The following is an 18,865-nucleotide window of genomic DNA, read 5'->3' as shown; positions in this document are numbered from 1 at the left end:
AACAGCTATTCAGATGAACTGATAAAACTGCAAAGATCAGTGGTTGAAATGAACAAGATTCTGTCTGAGTTCGAGACTTACTCAAGAACAGCTGTTTCAAAAAATGGTAGAAAACAAGCCAAATTGTAAAACAAACCACGTCAACAATAAAAAAGGTATCCAGCGAGTCGCGAAGACTAAAAACACACAGAGAATTTATTCACAAGGTAAACGTAAAGCACTTTTCGTCGCTCACAGTGTGAGCAACTTCTTCAGACAATTAACACTCAATTTAATTAGCAATTTATACCCTCATCACTAAACCCACATGGTTTATACATCAGTTACGGGTTAAAGTGATGGGGTTACATAAACAAGTAAAGCAGCTCATAGTGTACATTAAAAATGTATATAAATACATGCTAGTAAGTAAGTATTTCACTAAAGGAACATGTATTTGTTGTCTAAAAAATATATATATACACTGAGTCAACTCGCAAATAACCCTAAACAGTGTATGTATGTATATGTATAATGAAAGGAAACCTTTAAAAGTATATATATTAAAAATGTGTATACATGTATAATTATGATACTATACAATTAGACAGTTGTCGATGATAGCAAGCCAACTACTAGAGTTGTATGCTAAAATAAGCTCTCTCGCAGAATAGTTCAAATCACACCATTCAAGCAGCAAAAATTCAACAAGAATGTTTCAAAATATGAAACCTATTAGGTGAATAATCACTGCAATTGTATAGTGTCCTTCTTTTTATGTTTTTATGTTATGTATATTACATTAGAAAAAGCTTGGACAACGCTTCACAAAAGTCGTCAAGCAATGCACAATTGTATGTATAATTGTTTACATACAATTGTGCATTGCTTGACGACTTTTGTGAAGCGTTGTCCAAGCTTTTTCTAATGTAATATACATAACATAAAAACATATAAAAAGAAGGACACTATACAATTGCAGTGATTATTCACCTAATAGGTTTCATATTTTGAAACATTCTTGTTGAATTTTTGCTGCTTGAATGGTGTGATTTGAACTATTCTGCGAGAGAGCTTATTTTAGCATACAACTCTAGTAGTTGGCTTGCTATCATCGACAACTGTCTAATTGTATAGTATCATAATTATACATGTATACACATTTTTAATATATATACTTTTAAAGGTTTCCTTTCATTATACATATACATACATACACTGTTTAGGGTTATTTGCGAGTTGACTCAGTGTATATATATATTTTTTAGACAACAAATACATGTTCATTTAGTGAAATACTTACTTACTAGCATGTATTTATATACATTTTTAATGTACACTATGAGCTGCTTTACTTGTTTATGTAACCCCATCACTTTAACCCGTAATTGATGTATAAACCATGTGGGTTTAGTGATGAGGGTATAAATTGCTAATTAAATTGAGTGTTAATTGTCTGAAGAAGTTGCTCACACTGTGAGCGACGAAAAGTGCTTTACGTTTACCTTGTGAATAAACTCTCTGTGTGTTTTTAGTCTTCGTGACTCGCTGGATACCTTAAAAAAATGGTAGACTAAGAAGACAGAGCATGGAGAGAAAACCTGAGATTTTCTGCTTTACTAGAGAAATTGTAAGGAACAGACTGCATTAATTTTATGAAAGCACAAATAAGAAACTGGACTGGTATTCCACCACAGGATTTGTTAATTGGAAGGGCACATTGTGTGTATGATCCAAATCTGGCCTAGAGAAAGCAGCCAAGACCTGTATTAGTAAAGATGCAATTATACCAGCAGAAAGAGTTGATTCTGACAAAAAGTGGCAAAAGGGCAATGCATTAAAAACTTGAAGAGTAGAGAAATTGCTATTCACTGTACACTAGGCAGAAGAGAAGCAAATTTATTCCAGCAAGCAGGGACTATTGAGATGCAGGTTTGAGATTCAAGCTGTTGTATTGCGCTATCTTCAGAATATTTTTTCCTGCAGGATCGAAGTCATTCTTTGATGCAGAACAGGCTAAGGAGGAAATGCAAAGGATTTTCCAACAAATAATGAGCCATCAAGCAGGAGGGGATTCTGCTTCTCATTCTTCTGATCATAAAGCAGACAAAGAGACTTTGCCAGTGGAACCTTTTCCACTGTTGCAAAGGAAAATACCTAGAGACATAGAAAAGCACAATAGTAGACCAGAAGAGTTGAGAGCACTGTGGAATTGAACCTGAATTGGAATCTGGATTTGGGAGATGGAAATGAACAGGAAAAAGACCAGTTACATGGAAATTATTGAATAAATTTGAAACTGCATTTGTGAAATATGGCTATATAGCAATAAGTGGAAAGAGTGGACTTTTGCTGACTTTCTTACACTTGTCAAGAACTAAAAGGTACTTGTCTCACTTCATGTCATTAATGTTTGGAAGGACTCTGAGACGAGCATTTCTATGAAACATTCTACAATATAAATTGCATATTTTATAGCAAAGTATTTTTAATTGTTCTCATATGTGAGAAAGTTATTAAAGTAAGCAGGTGCCTTTTTCCCTTCCTCTTCTCTTTCTTTTTTTTTCTTCTTTTTTGGTATTAAGAAATGTAGGTACTACAGTGCAAAAATAGAGGAAAAGCTACATATAAGTAATATGCTGTAATCCTGATTTGTCGAGGTGGGTATAAAAATACAAAGATCACAATATATGAAAAGCAGATATGTTTGCTCCTACTTCTGCATTGGTGAATGTCTGGATTAAGACCCTCGGCTTACTCTAATAACAAATTTTAAGTGGAAACAAGTTAATATGAGAACAGCAAATATAATAAAAAAGTTTTCCTTTAGCAATGAGTGTTTCAGCTTGTCTTTCAGGCTGCAGCAGAAAACTTCATTTATCTTTTTTCTGTTATATTTCCATGGAGACAAGCTGACAATAGGGCAGTAAAAGACAGAACACTGGTTTCTTCATGGCTAAAAGTTAATGACCTCTGAAAGTATGCAAACAGGTTTCACATGGGGAGGTGGATAAATATAAAAAAAGAACAAACACCAACTAGTAGAAGTAGAAGCACAGGTAATAACATGCATGTTAACATAGATAACATCAATTTCATGTTAACTAGGGCCTGTGTTAGAAGCTGTCTGTTTGGCACAAATGTTCCTATTGGGAGGGTTAAACTTCATTATTTGAAGATGTACACAGTTATGTGTGTTTGTATTAAGTTGTTAAGTTATAACAGTGTTCTGGGGGTGTTTTTTTTTGTCTGAGGGTTTTTATTACAACACAAAGTCTCATAAAATGTGGCATAGGTTCCAGTGTTGATGATAAGAGAAAACTGTGTAAAGGATTAACCTGACAAACATTAATGGGGGAATTTATCACAAAATCTGGAATTAGAAATTTAAAAAAGCTGCCATGTATAATAGATGGCAATAGTAACTTCTCACCATAAGGGTGACTCTTTCCATTTTATTGTGGAATGTTAATGGTATCGCAGGTATAGACAAAATGAAATAATATTTAATTATATTAAGAAATGCAGAGTGCAAATAGCAATGCTACAGAAAACACATATGGAAAGAACTAAATATAGGAATTTCATAAAGAAAGGATTTCAGAATGGATATTCTGCAGAATATCAGGGACAAAGGGAAGAGGAGTACTTATATTAATTGCCAGAGGAGTTCCAATAGTGACAAAAAAGGGAAACATATAATAATGGCAGATTTGTAACAGCAAGGGGCTACTGGCAAGGGATGAGGATTACATTGGCATGTATTTATATTCCACCTAAAACTGCTATTTTGGAGCTTAAAAAAATGTGGTTGAAATAATCAGCTTTCAGCAGTGAATATTACTTTTAGGTGGGGACTGGAATTTAATTTACAACAACGAGGATGTGTCTGGAGGACCTAGAAGGGAAAATATAACAAAAGAAGGTAGATTTCTGAAGAAATTTATGACAATATTTGGTGTGAGAGGCATGAATTCATTAGCAGGAACGCAGAGAGAATTTATATATTATTCCTCAAGGTACAACAACTGGGCTATACTTGACAGAAATTATATTTCACAGGTATATATCTATTTAACTGAGAACTTTTTTTAAACCAGAAGCATCTTTATTAAATTATCATGTATGACATAAGCAATCATACATTTATATAACTGAAAACAAACCATATTGACATAATTTTAGTTGCAAACATTATATATCACAAACCATTTTGACATAATAGTATTTGCAAACATTATACATCACTTATAATCTATCCAGTCTTTGTCAGTCAAGCAATACCTAGGTCATTCAAGTCTTGCCTTCTTTTAAACCTCATTCCTCCTCTGCATGTATTGCTCCCACAATTCCCATTTTTTTCCTATGTAATTTGGTCCAACCCTTTTCTAAAGATCCCAATTCCAGTTGTTTTATCTCTGTTACTATATTTACTGCATCTAGTAAAGTTGGTTTAGACTTTGATTTCCATTTTCTAGTAACTCCTACTACCTCACCAATACTTTAAACAAGCATTTTTGCAGTATCTCATAAATATTTTATAGTCAACATCCTATAGTGTTACAGACATTCATTTTTTATATCTTTTCTTTCACCTTTTTTCCACATAAATTTTGTCACTCCCCTTACATATTCATCCATTAATTTAATATTTAAAAAAACTTCTCTTTTATCTTTATTCCTTTTATTATAATACTTATAATTTATGTCATTTAATCCTGACTGAGAGTTGATTCATAATTACTTTCTTTTATCAACATCTCTATTATTTCTATTGAATATAATTTTCTAAAAAAAATCTTCAGTTTTTCAGATTTTTTCACTTTCTATTCTTCTTCTTGTCCATGCAGTTCACCTTTTTTCATATATTTTCTCTACAAAATTATTTACCTTCTCCATAGTATATTCTTGTTTATAATTATGTTGCCTTTGTCATCTAAGACATCTATCCTTCTGTCTCTCTTTTTACGTATTTTCATAAATAAGGGGAAACCTCCTCTCCCTACCATTCTGAAAAACATTTGTCTAACATAATTTGTATGTTTTCTCTATTTTTATGTACATTTTTATTTCCCTTATTTTGTCACATCCTTATTCCATCACTTTTTCATAAAGTATGCTCATGTGAGGCATTGGCTTCTGCTTTCCTTTGCTAAGCAGATATGTTCCCTTTGGGGGAAAAACCTTCCACGTTCTTAAATTTATTTTTGTATTACTTCTGTCTTTAGGGTAAATTTTTATAAAATGGTTTTATCGTCATATGATCTTTCCATACTGTTTCTTAATCCCTTATCATTTCTTCCTTCTTTTTAAACATTGCAGTTAAAAGGACAGATTCCAAAAGAGTTGCTCTTAGTGTAAGTACACCCTGAGTCCAGAAGTCTTGCTCTCAATTTAGGCCTGTCTATACTTACTATGGGGACCAGATTCCAAAACACCTGCTCTCAGTATAATTGGTCATTTATACTGAGAGCAAGTCTTTTGGAACTGAGGTCAAAATCTTTATTCCTTTCCCCTCCTTTATTATTTCACTATCTTCCAGTATTCTAGCCCATACTGCCAAATGAACTGAAAACTTTGCCATCTGTACTCCCCTTGTTATTTCTTTCATGTTGTTAGAGTAAATTATATCATCAATTTCAGATTTAAAAATGTATCTTTTATATTCTTTATTCTTCCTAATTTTAAATTTCAACATTTTATGAATTGCCTTAACATCTTAATATATTATGTAACTTTGCCTTTTCTTTCCTCAAATTACAGTTACATTTTCCCACCGTGACTAGTGACATATTTTCTAACACAACACAATTTTTAAAATTTCTTCTAATAGCTGTTTTCTCCCTTTCAGTTTAGTATATGCATAAATCACTACTAATCCTATACATTTTTGTATCATTCTTATATCACATATCACTACCCTTGCGCTACTATTGTCACATTTAAAATTCTTATTTCTTCATTTTTATAAGAATTCCTAGTCTAGAACATGTCTTATTTCCTACTGACTAAACAATTTGCCCCCACCTCAATACTGCCTGTATACTTTTCCTTTTTTTCTTATTTCTTACATCTGGTATCTAGCGAGTAAAAAACATCTCTGGTCATATTTTATGCCATTTTATCACTACCAAACCTCTTATACGATTTCAATACTGTGGATGATTAATGCTAAAATTCTCCTTTTTTCTTTTCCTTTTTTGTAAGTGTTTTACTTCCAGATCTTAATTTTTACTTCTCCTAAGTCTCCCACCAATTGATTTTTCACTTTCTTGTTCTGGTTCTCCTCCTGTCTCCATTTTTCCCTCTTCTTTCTCTTCACTTTCTAAAATTGCAAATCTGTTCTCTTCCTGTATATTAATAACATTGCTTTGAATTGTTCCTTCTCTGCCTCTTTATTGTTTAACCTTTCTTCATTATTTCCTTTCCTATACCACCTTTTCTTTCAACATCTTCTGTAGTAATATTTTCAAGTGTCTTGTCTTTCTTCTGAGCTTTTCTTTTCTAATCCACTGAAAATGGACTCTGTCCCAGTCAGACTTTCCTGGTAAACAAATGATAAATAACTATAATAAATAATATATAGGGGAGCAGCAAGACTATCCTGAACTGGAGAGATAATGGGCAGGGCCAGAGTGTTAATAAAATGAGCAGGGGAGGAGTAGGTGGAGATGAGAAGGGAAAAGAGGAGGAGCTTAAATAGGAGGTGCATGGACAATGGTAGATGTTAGAAAAGAGGAGAACCTGACAGTTTAAAACAGCCATAACGGTAGAAATAAGCTGAGATTGCTAGGGAAAATGTAAATATGCTTGAAGGGAGAAAGAAAATAAAAATGAGAGTGAGGACATTGGGGATATTGGAAACAAATGAATATAAAACATGGAGATTGGAAATTATATAAATAATAAATTAAACAAATTTAAAATGGGGGTATTATCGAGTAATAGGAGGAAAGCACATAGAAAAGCAAATGAGATATTAACAGCCAGCCTTCGGGGAAACATGAAAGGGGGAGAATCAGAAGGAATTAAGGCATGAAGGGGAAATGCAGTTTTGATAAAGAGGCAGAGGACAAAACAGTAGACATTTGGATAATCACTGCTGCAGTAGCCTTACCTATAGAGGTTATATCTTGTCAAGGATATAACAGCCAGACAGCTTCCAAAGCTTCAGGATGCCTTTCACATGCCCAAAGTATCAGGCAACTCAAGTTAAGCTGACTAATTGACAAGTTTGGATGCCAATTCTATTACAACTTTCCTGCCAATGGAGAGAGGAAGGCTGTGTCCTGAAAAGGCAATGCTAGAAAGAGCAAAAAATAAATAATCGCACAATGGCATAAGCAACACACCAAATAAAAAGGGGATGGAGGGAGGGAGCAGCTACTGCAGTACTGATAATTCAAACATCTACAGTTATGGTAAATTTACTTACACAACAGTGTTATGTTCATAATTTGATTACTACTGCAGTAGCCTTAGCTATATGGGCAAATTATCCTAGCTTTATCATTTGGAAGATGAAAGGAAAAGACTCCAGGAGCACCTGAAGAATGCTACTTTCAACGTCTGATCTACACCTAGAGAAGGAATTGAGCTTATAATGCTTTGTACATAAAAACCAAGTAGCAGCTTCTAAAATACTTCTAGAATCCAACACTTTTCCTAAAAGCCATAGATGAAGCCAAGGCCCAGGAAGAGTAGGCCTTCACCCTGCCTGGAATAGTTTTGTTGTAAATATAACAAAAGTTAATAGCCTTAGACAAAGACAATAATTTAGAAATAGTCTGTTTTGACACAGGTTGCCCCTTCTTCTTTCTTACCTTCACAAGAAATGAAAATTAATCCAAACATCTGAAAGGATTAGTTCTGTCAAGACAATATCTGAGCTATCTATGGACATCAAAGATATGGAGTGTCCTCTCTCCATTATTTTGGGTACAATTTAGGCATAAAACAAGGATTAGCTCTCAAAGAAACCCTCTTCCTGTGGAAAATGAGATAGGGTGACTCAACATAAGAGCTTGCAACTCAGATACTCTTCTTGCAGAGGTCAGAACAATCAGTAAAACTGTTTTCCATGTTAAGAACCTCAAGTTAGCCAGGTTATCTTGTTCAAATGAAGCAAATGTTAACTTCTCTAACACAAACTTAAGATCTCAAGGAGGGGATGCCAGTTTTCTTGGAGGCATCTTATGCAAAATCCCATTTAAAAACATTTTGACATGAAAATGCATTGAAAGAGGAGGGTCTATGGGCAGACATGCTGAAATGGCCGATAAATTAGCTTTGATAGAGGAGTATCAAAAGTCGCAGGATAGTAACTCACACAAATATTATAAAACTAGAGGACAACAAGACCTAAATGGGTGCTAATTGTGTTGTTAGCACGAAAGAGAAAACCTTTTCCATTTTCTAATGTCTGATTTTCTAGTAGCATACTTTCTTACCCCCATTAGTGTCTGCTGCACATCCTCAGTAAAGAGGTGCCTAGAAGGAATTAAGACCCTATCATCCAGGCAGTCAATTGAAGTTGACTGATGTCAAGGTGTATCAAACACTCCTGCTCTTGTGTGAGTAGAGCCAGTCTGTGAGAAAGCTTGTGGAAATCTCTTCAGACTTTTCTAAAAGAAAGGAGAACCATGGTTGTCCAAACCAGAACAGCTCACCATGCTAATCTTGGGGGATTCCTTCTGAATATTCAGAACTACCTTGGGTATTAGTGTAAAGGCTGGAAGAGCATGCAGGAACATTCCTGTCCAATGAAAAGAAAATGCATCTGTCTTCCAGGCATTCTTGCATGGAACCCTGGAGCATAATCTTGCCAGCTGATTGTTCAGAGAGGAGGCAAAGAGGTCTACTTTAGTAACTGCTGAAAGATGAATCAAATATTGGAAGATCCCCTGATCTAGTTTCCAGTCATGAGCATCTGCCCTTGTCCAGCTCAGCTTGTCTGCTACACAGTTTTGCTCTGATTGTATGTAGGATGCCTGTAGAGTGAGGCTGTGCTGTGAAAATATATACCAACCTAACAAGACGAGTCAGAAGAGGGGGTACAACCTGGTTCCCCCTTGCTTGTTGATGTACCACATGACTGTGTATTTTCTGTATTAACTTGAAGAGGTCTCAAGGAACAAAAATTATTCTGAGAGTTGAGTGCCTTGAGCAGGGCAAGCATCTCATTTACATTTATGTGCCACACACCTTGCATTTTTATCCCTCTTGAAACTGCTCCTCAGGCAAAGTCTGTGATGACTGACTGCTTTGTAACAGAGAGGGAGAAGGGGAGGCCTGGGTTTAGGGATATCTGTTGTCTACACCAAATGATTTCTTTTCTGATAAATCCCAGCACTGGGATTTTAAAAGACAAGGGGTGATGGTTGTGGGACCAAAGATACTTCAGATACCAATGTATCTTTCTCATGTATAGTCTTACCAGGGATATCATTGGAATCATAAAAGCCGTGATAACCAAAATTCTAAGGTATTCCCTTGCAGTTACCAAAGTCAGACTGGAAAACCCTAGAACTAGGTCTATATATATATATATATATATATATATATATATATATATATATATATATATATATATATTGTACTGACATGTCTATTGGAGCTTTTCTCTCTGGGCCTCCACTGAAAACGGCCTCATTCCGGTCCAGTGGACACTCCTGGTGAACAAATGTAACTAAATAAGTAGATAGATAGACAGATATATTTTTTTCTTGTGGAAGAAAGGCTCTTTGAACTGTGGTGCCTAGTTAACATCTAAGAAACATAATCTCGTGAGAAAGCTTCAAGAGAGACTTTTGAATGTTCTCTTGGAATCCTAGCTTGTGGAAGAGATCTTTCAGTTAAGACAGAGCTATTCATGACACTGAAAAAAACTCTGCAAAGATAAGCAAGTCATCTAAATATAGAAAAATGTGGATACCCTGTAGCCTGCAATGAGTTGTAACTCAAGCTAGACACTTTGTGTACACTCTTGGTGCAGTGGATAGTCCAAACGGTAAGGCAATGAACTGATAATGTAATCCAGACTCACAAAACCTTAAGAAATGCCTGGAGTTTGGATGAATATGAATGTGCAAGCATTTTCTTTTTCTGGCACTAAAAGCATCCTTGAATAAAACTTCTTTCCTACCTGGGAAGGGGAAGTTTGTTGTATTCCTCCCTAGAACAACATGTGATGAGAAACAGGTGGAAACAAAAGTGTCTGGTCTGGAGGATGATAAAAGACCCCCTGGAAATGAGGAATTTCCTCCTATTGCCAAATGTAACTTTGATGAATGATCTTCACAACCCATTTATCTGAAATTATGTTACCAAACAGAAATGTGGAGATTCAGAATTTCTGCAAGAAAAAGAAGGGGTTCCCACTTCCCAGGATGGGAGAGGAGAGGACAACACCTCTTTAATAGTCATTCCGACTTATTTGACTGTCCTTGGTTTTGGGAGTTTTCGGAATTCTTCTTAGAAACACCCTTGCTATTTCTTCTTAAACATCTGTTTACCTACATTTTGTTGAGAATGTTTATTTTGATTTTTACAGAACCTGGATGAAGATTTAGAAAATCGCATGGACCATTTGGAAAAGGAGGGCTTAAAAATCCTGACGCTCCACATATTAGCTTACCCCTTTCATCATACTATTTGATGACCTCTGCAGCAAAGGGGTCAAAAACTAAAACTCTATCTGAAGAAGTTAAAATCTTATTTTTAACATCATCTGGAAGATTCTGAGAATGCAGCTAGGCAAACTTCAAAACAGTACTAGTGACCATTGCCCCTGGAAAAGTATCAACCGAGTCCTACACACACTAACAATTAGTCAGGGCAAACTAACATATCAGCAGACAATTCAAAATTCTAAAAATCAAAGATGCAGAACTTTACACTTTTTCTCATACTTATCAATAATCTTTCCATCCTTATCAGAAATAGTAGGATTGGAATTACCTAAGTGTTTAGCAGCAGAATGATTAAATAAAGCTATAGCTTCTTGATCAGGTTTGGGAAGAGTATATAAATACTTAAAAGATTGGGGAACTTTATACATCCTATCTGCCTTTTAAGGGACAGCTGGCTGACTGTCAGGAGGACTGCAGGCAGTAACACACATATTTTCCAAAGCTGACAGAACTGGAGGAATGGGTGCATGGTCTGGAAAGTCCTTCTGTTGCAACTCATAGTATTTTCTGTAGGATTAAGAAACTTCAGTGTTCCCCCACTGAAAAAACTGGCACATTCTACAAACAGTGTCAGAGAAAGAACTCCCCACACACACACACACACACACACACACACACACACACACACACACACACACACACACACACACAAACACATGCACACACACACACACACACACACACACACACACACACACACACGCACGCACGCACGCACACACACACACACACACACACACACACACACACAGTCAGAAACTGAGCTTTCTTCTAAATCTGAATCAGAAATCTGAGGATAAAACCCTCTGTCTATCCCTTCATTCTCAAGTCCAGATTCAGTATCTTGAATTTCTTCAGAAAAGGAGGTATCTCTTTCTCTTTTACCCAAAACTACTTTACAAGAAGCATCAATAGTCTGAATTAGACCCTGAGCCAGACCCAGTAAACTACTCCTGATAAAAGAAATTTGAGGAGTAGATACATGTTCAGTTTTCAGTTTCTTTTTTACAGGAAAAATCCTGCAACAGTGTTATTAATGGCAGCAGCAGCTTCCTCTGGGATGGGCACGACATTCTGTTAATACAGGGAAGCCTTCCCTGTTCCCTTTGCTAGGACTTTTGGCCACCAAACCAAGACCGAAACACTAAAGGTGGAGGAGTGTCCATATTCACCAAGGATATTCACACCTCCAGGCTAGTTGCCCAACACAATGCTCCAGGTGCAACTAACACTAGGTAAGACTGCAATTCAAATTGTAACTTGCTACAGATCCCCCACCATACCCCAAGATTCTCACTACACCTTTCTAAATATACTGGAAAATATTAAGATACAACCAAACACCCTAATACTGAGTGATTTCAACAACCCTGCCATTAACTAGGAAAACTACTCGGGTACCAACACCTTTTCCCAACGGTTCTTGGAATTCATAAATTCCAGCGCCCTGGATCAACTAATCCATTGTCCCACCAGGGGCTCCAATATCCTAGACCTGGTTATTACCAACATGGGAGATAGATGCTCCACACCAGTGGTCACCCCCTCATTGGTCAGGTCTGACCATAAGTAAATCACCGTTGACATCCACATCCCAACCCCACCCCCCAGTAAGGAAACCTCCATAAAAAACTTCTCCAAAGCCAACTTCGTGCTACTCAAGTCAGAAGTGACAAACTTCATGACACCCATGCAGACGGGATCTGAAAGTTCGACTGCTGAATCCTACACTAAGGCACTGTACGAGCACATCTACTCACGCATAAATCGTGCCATCCCAAATAGAACCAAGACGCTCTCTTCCAAAAAAGGAAGTCAATCTGGTGGTCCCCTGCCATAAACAAACTATACAACAGAAGGAAGAAACTGTTGCAGAAAAGAGGAAAATCCCAGGACGCAAAAAAACTCCCTTACCAGCCTCAGTAAGAAGCTGAGATCCCTGATAAAATCCTCCAAAGCTAGTTACGAAAATAAAATTGCCAAAGATTCCAAAGACAACCACAAGGCATTTTATAGTTATGTCAAGAATCTAAATGGCAATGCTCAGATCTGCTCTGAGATACAACAGAATGGCATTAAATATTCTGATCCCAAGGATATTACCAATATCCTGGCAGATCAATTTAGTGCCAACTTCACCCCCCTCTCACCCCCTAAAGGGCCCATCTCAATACCAAAAGATTGCCAAATTCTGGTAATCATGGCCACACATAGAAACTGCACTCTACAAAGCTAAGAATACAGCATCCACGGGACCAGATGACATCCCGGGCTATGTATTACATGAACTACAAAATTAACTGACACTTCACCTAAGTGTCATGTTTAATCATAGCCTCACCACAGGCTTCGTGCCCACTGAGTGGTACACGGCTACAGTTATCCCACTCCACAAGGGGGGATCCACCTTGGATCCCAGGACCTACCATCCCATCAGTCTGACGAGCTTGATCTGCAAGGGTATGGAATACATTATCATGCAACTTATAAACAAAGACATTGGCAACCTTCAAACACTGGACCCCATGCAGTTTGGGTACGTGAAGGGCCTGAACCTGATTGACTTCTTTGAATCAGTCTCCGGTGCTGTGGACGAGGGTAAGGTGGTCCACACAGCCTATCTGGACCTCACCAAGGCCTTCGACACCATCCTCCACTCTGGAATCATAGATAAACTTACTAAGCTGGGCATAAATCCCTACATCACTCGATGGGTTGCCAACTGGCTTACTGACAGAACCCAGACTGTAAATGTAGCCAAATCCAAATCCAGCTCCAGACAAGTGACAAGTGGAGTACATCAGGGTTCAGTCCTGAGACCGCTCTTGTTTGGCATCTACTTCTCTGAAGTACAGGCCAACACTAAGGGACTTTGGCTAACAAAGTTCACAGATGACTGCAAACTGGGAGCCATTACTGAATCCTCAAATGATGTGGATATTCTACAAAAGGGCCTTACAGAAACAGATGTTTGGTGCCAGAGCCATGGGCTCAAGCTTAATGCCAAGAAATGTATAGTTATCCCCTTTGGGAAAAACAATGTACCCATGAATTACCACATAGGTGGCAGTACACTAAACACCAAAAGTGTGATGAGAGACTTAGGCACACAGGTGGACAGTGGTCTCACCATAGATAACCACATCGCCACAACAGTCAGGAAATCCTTCTATGTGGCACACCTCATCACTAAGGGCTTTTCATCCAGACAAAAGGAGGTCATTGTCCCACTGCACTCATCCCTCATTAGACCCATTATAGAGTACAACGCCCCATTTGGTATGTACCTCACAAGACATCTGCAACAACTGGAAAGGCTGCAGAAATATCTCACTAAAAGAATCACAGGCCTAAAGCAGATACCCTATGCTGACCATCTAAAAAAACTCCAGCTATACTCTGTGGCATATCATCTACTCAGAGGCGATCTCTGCTTAACATACAAGGCCATGTCAAACCCAGAGCTGTTGGACATGCTCCACTTAAAGAAATCCCAATCCCTCAGAGCCACACGCTCCAGGGGTCTAAACCTTGTCATCACAATGAACAAAACACGCTGGAGGGATAGGTTCCTGACCCAGAGACTCCCCATACTCTGGAATAGACTGCCCATACATGTCAAGCAGAGTGCCTTCTTGGCCCTCTTCAAAAGGAACCTTGATGATTGGATGGGAGATAGGAAATTCACCCCCGGGTATCACGTCAGTCGCCCTGCTAGACAGGGGTCCAGGGAAGTAAATACTGTAGGAAGAAATAACCAGGGAACTGTTATGTCTAGGCTTGTATAGGCCCTAGGGCTGATAGCCTAGTACCAACCTATGAACCTATAACTGATAAGAGTGGCTCTCCTTTGTCCACTTAGGGGACCCCAGCAACTGCAGAGGACGTGGCTAACCCATTGTCCATAGTGGCTATAGATGCTACACTAGAGGGATTCAAGGTAATAGATGAATGATCTGAGGTACAAATAATGGCCACAGCAGACTCACCCACCTGCAGCTAAGGCAAATTGCTAGCCTGCTATGATAGCAAAGGTTGTTTATTAACTTTTTCTTTTTGTAGCTGGAATAAAGACTGGCCATGGGAACAACAGATTTTTCAATGGTCAAGCCAAAAATAGTGCCTATTTCCAAAGAAAATAATCAGCATATGCTGGGAAAAACAAAAAAGTCTTTAAAAGTCACTTTTTTTTTTACATACAAACACAGTAAAAAGGACTTTAAAACACTGTGCCAGTCCCACAGAGTAAAATATATACAGTTTCTCCACAGAAAAAAATGTTTTTCAGTTACTTTAAATGATTTGTTTCAGTTACTTTAAACTATTTTTAAACTGACAGGAAAACAGAGCATTCAATTACTTTAAACTATTTTTAAACGGACAGGAAAAAATAGCATTCACGTTCAAAAGTACAGTACAGTCCATTAAACCAAAAAATCCTCATTTTAAATTAACTTCCCTAAAGAGGAAAGCATCAATAATAAATATAATTATTAAATTGACGTTTTTTTTCCCCAGAGGCAACTTATCTGCCCACTAAAGGAACATCAAAAGCCAATAATCAATCCTCAAAAGCCTACAGTGGAAAGCTGTCTTCAATGGCAGGAAATCTCTATAGGGCTTGGCATCTAATCCTGTCTTTTTAGATAGCACATCTTGAGATAACTGATACTTTGGACATGTGGGAAGTGCTCTGAAGCTTTGGAAGCTGTCCAGCTGTTATAACATTGGGTGCATTTAACTCATATAGCTAAGGCTGCCACAGCAGTGATCAATATGATGAACATCAACATTTACAAGAACTGCAGAAGAAGGTAGAGGGATAAGAAATGGAAAAGTAACTCAGAAGCCACAGAGTTAGGAAGTGGAGAAAGCAAAGGGTTGTAAGCATCCCGAGGGCAGATAAAAAGGAGGAAGGTTTGAACAGGCAGAGATACATGAGAAATAAACAAATAAAATATTAGGAAAGCTAAGGAGGCAGAGTAAGACTAGTAGATCAATAGAGAAGAAAAACTAAATTCATCAAGAGGGAGGTTAACAGAAAAGGAATAAAAAATATAGTGGGAAAGGGAAAAGTGGGAAGACAATGCAAATTAAAGAAGTAGGTGACGACAGAAAGAAGGAGAGAAACAACAGAGGCAAATAGAGTAGAAAAGGACTGAAGAAACAAAAGGCTAGCCTCACAAAACAGAGAAATTATAACTCTGGAAATTGAAGTAAATAGTGTAAATATGTACATCACAATAAGGGAATTGGGAAGAAGAGAGATAGAAGGGTGAGAATAATACAGTAGCTCCTGATGAAGGGGTAACCAAGAAAAGGATTGGTGGTGGAAAATAGAAAGTTGCCAAATAAATTTCAGGTGGGAATAGAGATAATCATATATTATTATATAAACAGACAGGAAATAGACAGGGGACAATAGAGCAAGAAATTGACAAAAGAAGGTTGATTCTTGAAAAAAGATTTAAGAATGGTGGAATGGATAGCTACATGGAGAAGAGATGAACATTGCAGTGAAAGGTAATGATATACACATTATTCGCACTGACAATACGGTTGGTCCGGAACAGACAGAGGATATATTAGATTAGAACATAAACAGCTGAAACAGGGGTGAAAATACAACTTATAACTTTGACAGATCATGCAATGATAGGCCTTGAAATTAAGCTAAAAGCAGGAAATAAAGTTTGATTGACACTGGTGGCTCCCTACATATCTATTAGTAAGAATGGAAGAAAGGGAGTGGCTTACACAAGTCATTAAGACGATAATCGGAAGTGAGAGATGGGAAAATAGTGAATGCTGGGAAAGGAAGAAGCAATGGATTAGAGAACAGATACAACAGCAAAGAAAAGGTAGAAGATCAGCAAGATAAACAAAAAGCATATGACAGAGGAGCTAGTGGAACTGCAAAATGAGAAAAGAAGAGGGATGACAAGAAGGAAGAGAAAGAAATTAAAGAAACCATTCAGGGATTGGAAGATGAATGAATTTGGGAAAATGTGGTGCTAAACAGCCTAGAGTTTCAAGCTATACCAAAAGCAAGCAAAACACTAGTAGTTAGACTTGGACAGCAGGAGACAGAAAGAGGAATATACAAGATTTATACAAAAATGGAGGGGAAGAGTAGAACAGATACTTGAAGAGATCTTAGAAGGTTTTAGAGTGTGTTCCCATGATTTGTATGCAACAGAGAAGCAGCCACAGGAATGAGAGGATGAATATGAGACACTACTACTAAAGAAATTAGAGGAGAAAGACAAAAGTATGTTAGTAAAAGCTTTAGAGAAGGGGAAAATTATACGGACATGGGACAGAATGGCAAAAAATGAATCTCCATAGATTGTTGGAATACTGATAAAGATGTGGGAGGTCTTGAAGGAAGTGATAGTATAGAGATAGCAGACAATGTTTTATAGTGGCATAAAATGAGAAAAAAAAAATACCAAACTTTCCAAGGCTATGTGCTGGGGCTACTCCTTGGTATCTACTTCTCTGAAGTCAAGGTCAACATAAAGAGCTTCTGGTTGACAAAGTTTGCAGATGGCTGCAAATTAGGTGCACTCATAGAATCATCCAAAGACACAAATACTCTCCAGAAGGCTGGACACAGACCAGTAACTGTTGCTACAGCCACAGTCTAAAACTCAGTGCCAAAAAATGCATAATAGTGTTCTTTGAGAAGACAGCTACCCTTGGAAACTACCACATTGAAAATACACCCATAAGAGTGGGTCAGGTGGTCAGAGATTTGGGAACACACGTACACAGTAACCTGGCATTTGAAAGTCATGTGTCTATGGTAATAAGGAAATCATTCTGTGTTGTGCACCCTATAAGCAATGATATTGCATCTAGGCCCAAGGATGTCATTTCTCTGCTGTAGTCAGCTGTCATAAGAACAATCATGTACAATGCCCACTTTGATATGTACCTGACCAGGCATATGCAACAACTAGAATGTCCACGGAGGTTCTTCACAAAAAGAATACAGGGTGCAAAAAACATGTCCAAAGTAGACCACCTTTAAGCTCTATCCCTGTACTCATTCTCATAAAGACTACTGAAAGGAGATCTATGCCGGACCGACAAGGCATCCTCTGATCCCCCTCTGATGGACCCATTGCACATCTGCACAACAAATAACATCAGATTTACTTGATGTAGGGACCAAAACCTCATCTGAGACATAAATAGGACATGGTGGGAGGGATAGGTATGTGCCACAGAGACTACCCCCTCTCTGGAACAGGCTTCCCATCCATGTGAAGCAGGGATCTTCCCAAACCCAATTCAAGTGTGACCTGAATCAGTGGATGTGGAATCAGAAATTTACCCGTGATCTATGCCTCTCTTAGAAAGAGGCAGCCTGTAAATGCTTGACCACCCATGCCCAAGCCTACTTATACTTCTTAAAATAACCCTAAAGTATCAAAACTTGTCAGATACATTTAGGAAGCATGACTAGTATTACAAAGGCCCCTTGGGGTCATTAGCCTAAAAAACACCTATGAACCTATAAAACAGATGGAATGGTAGCTGTCAGACATAGTCAAAAATACAATGGGTATGAAGTGCAAATGATCATGAATTTAGTAGTAATCATTTAATATCACAGACTTGGGACTCAGCCATAATCTTTTTGCAAAGAGAGATGGCAATAAGAGATTTTACATGGACTGTTAAATAACATCTATGCTTGCAATTGGCATTCTATGTAAAATTGTAGATTGTGTATAGATATTTATTTAGACTATAACTGAGCTTAATAGGTTCATAGGTTCATAGGTAGGTACCAGGCTATTGGCCCAAGGGCCTACGTAAGCCTAGCCAACAAGGTTCCCTGGCGTACGCCACCCAAGAAAGTTATTTTCCTGTGCCACTGTCGAGCAGAGACACAAAAGTGATCCCGTGGGTGTATTTCCTATTTCCCATCCACTCATCAAGATTTTTCTTGAAGAGTGCTAATGAAGAACTTTGCTTGACATAGATGTGTAGCCTGTTCCAGAGTATGAGAAGTCTCTGGGACAGGACTCTATCCCTCCAGCATGTCCTGTTTATTGTGGTGACGAGGTTTAGGTCCCTAGAGCATGTAGCTTGGAGGGATTGGGATTTCTTTAGGTGTAGCATGTCCAACAGCTCTGGTTTGACATAGCTTTATATGTTAGGCAGAGATCACCTCAGAGTAG

Source organism: Protopterus annectens, chromosome 3.part1, assembly GCF_019279795.1.
Source record: "Protopterus annectens isolate FY-2018-M chromosome 3.part1, PAN1.0, whole genome shotgun sequence".
NCBI lineage: Eukaryota > Metazoa > Chordata > Ceratodontiformes > Protopteridae > Protopterus > Protopterus annectens.
The sequence above is the reverse complement of the archived record's forward strand: the minus strand, read 5'-3'. Positions refer to the sequence as shown.